At 34.5% G+C, this 2,787-nt stretch overlaps 1 pseudogene; it reads right to left on the reverse strand.

Annotated features, from left to right (window-relative positions):
* Positions 1–747: 747 nt before the first annotated feature.
* Positions 748–2,173, reverse strand: LOC139847800 (metal tolerance protein A1-like; annotated as a pseudogene).
* Positions 2,174–2,787: the final 614 nt, after the last annotated feature.

Below are 2,787 nucleotides of genomic sequence, written 5' to 3' on the forward strand. Positions count from 1 at the left end.
TAATTTTTTTTTTCCGGCATCAAGATCACACGAAAATATGAACATTTAGAAGAGACACTTCGTGATGATTGTTATTATTTAGGCGGAAAAACGATCGACAAAAATAACATTAAAGATACTATTGTTCGTGAAGAATATGAACGTTTTTTTTTTCATGTTTTGTGAAGTAAAATTTAGCCCGATTTAGAGTTTAGGTTTTAGGGTTTGGTGGTTTGGGTTTATTCCATAAACCCAAAACATCAAACCCTAAACCCTAAACCCTAAACTCTAAACCGTTCGTGTTAAAAACTCAATCTAAATCCTAAATCTAAACCCTAAACCCTAAATTTCTAAACCCTAATATCTAACCCTATAAACCCTAATATCTAAACCCTAATATCTAAACCCCAATAGCTAAAACCTCAAAATACGCTCGAAAAACACGATAATTGTTATATATTACTTCTTCGAGCGTTTTTCCGCCAAAATAAAAACATTTATCACAAAGTGTCTCTACTAAATGTTCATATTTTCATCTCATCTATAATGTTCGTGAACACAGTTTTTTCAAAAAACGAAAAAAAAAAAAAGTTTTTGCTTCTCCCGCTTCCCCCCTAATGGTTACTTCCCTCTTGATCCTACCACTATATATATATATATATATATATATATATATATATATATATATATATATATATATATATATATATATATATATATATATATAATATGTATAATTAAATTAACATATCCAAATTATGATCACTCTTAATCTGCTGTCACTACAAATAAGCTAACATATTGAAAATAGTACTAGAAAATTTAAATTGCTGGATAAATGATCAGTCATAAACTGCAATCACTGCACATAAGCTAGCCATAAACACTAAAAAAATCACCTGTCCGAAAAAACCTGCTAGCCACATCGAAATCGTACTACCATACAGAACAACGAGAAAACAATTTAACAGCCCGAACTTGCATTTATTCACGCTCTATCTGGATCGTGACATGACTGATGTTATACTCCCTTTTGATATAGTCCACCACCTTATCGAGCGCCACATCAGCATCTGCTTCATGCCTAATCTTAACATGACAAGCTAACAACACTTTCCCAACCGTAATCGCCCATATGTGCAATTCATGAATCGCAACCACCTCGTTTATCTCACAAAGACCTCGTTCCAAACTCGTTGCATCGATCTCTCTCGGTGTACTCTCCATTAAAACTTCTAATATGTCACGCAACATGTTTATGGTGGTATACAATACAATAATGGAAAACAGTAACGTGCATATAGGATCGATTATTTTTAATTTCGGATTGTACCATATCACTCCAGCACCTATCATTACGCCAATACTTTGAATCAAATCACCTAACACGTGAAGGTATGCACCTTGAATGTTTATATTCCTCTTCTTATTATTCTCTTTCGTTTTCAACAACGGCTCACTGTGTTCTTCTTGAGCATGATCATGATCATGATGACGGTGTTGGTGTGTTGTGACACTAACTCCATGGATATTGACATCCTCAACATCCTCTTCACTATGTTCATGATCATGATGACCATGACCATGACCATGATCATGATGACCATGACTATGACCATGACCATGATCATGACCGAGTATGAACATCATGACAATGTTAACAACTAACCCGAAACTAGCGATTCCAAACATAAGGCTACCTGCAACTTCAACAGTATTATGAATAAGTCTATCTACTGCTTCATATACCAAAATCCCAGTAAGCAGCCATATTATTTGAATCGAAACGAGTGTTCCAAGTATCTCAATCCTTAAAAACCCGTACGATTGTCAAGGTGTAGCTTCCCACCCAGAAGCCCAAACAGAAAACAATGAAATTGCAAAAGCAGCAACATCAGACAACAAATGAGCAGCATCGGTTAAAATAGCAAGACTGTTTGCTCTAATTCCACCGAATACTTCAACACCCATGAACAAGAAACACAACACAACCCCACCCCAAAGCTTCCACATCGACGCTGATCGCTCTTTTGCCTCGCGAGAACTCGTTTTGGCATCCGAAAATCCACATGGAGCACCACCGCAAATTTTGGGTACGTATTGCCTGTTCGTATCAGATTGCACAACTGTTGATATGTTAACAGAGTGTCCATCTTCATGTCTAGGGGCATCCATCTGCAATTTGTTGAATTGAACTTACCTGAACATAAACAGAGGTAACAGTTTTTCATCAATAAAAAGCCCTAATTTTAGCTCATACAAATAAAGGGAAAATCAACATGAGCAGAGTATTTATAATCCAATCAATACAAACACCACATTACAGTTTTTAACTATATTGTTAGGGTTTCAAACCGAAATAAGAGCTTGTGTGAAAATTATTATATACAAAACATAATCTATATAGCACAAATACAACACACATAACAAGAATGAAGGATAAAAAGGGTCCAAAAAAGATAGTATGGGATAAAGATTCGCACAAAAAAAAGGTAATTGTGGTTGCCATTGATAAGGTTTCAGTAAAACGGATATGGAATATATGACATATAATAAGAAAGCGATGCAAAGAATTAAGATCGAGAACTGTTTATTTAGAATCAAATTAAATGAAGGAATCAGATTGGTTACCTGAAGGCAATCGATTGATTTTTGAGTTTTTTAGGGTTTTGAGATCGTATACGAAATCATGGTGTTGAAGGGTTTGGTTTGATGATTACAAAAAAAGGGGGGGAAGGCCGTCTTTATAGAGATGGAGTTTATTTGTTTATTTTATTTATTTTAAATTTCAATTTTTATTTTTATTTT

The sequence above is a fragment of the Rutidosis leptorrhynchoides genome, chromosome 5 (genome assembly GCF_046630445.1).
Source record: "Rutidosis leptorrhynchoides isolate AG116_Rl617_1_P2 chromosome 5, CSIRO_AGI_Rlap_v1, whole genome shotgun sequence".
Lineage (NCBI taxonomy): Eukaryota > Viridiplantae > Streptophyta > Magnoliopsida > Asterales > Asteraceae > Rutidosis > Rutidosis leptorrhynchoides.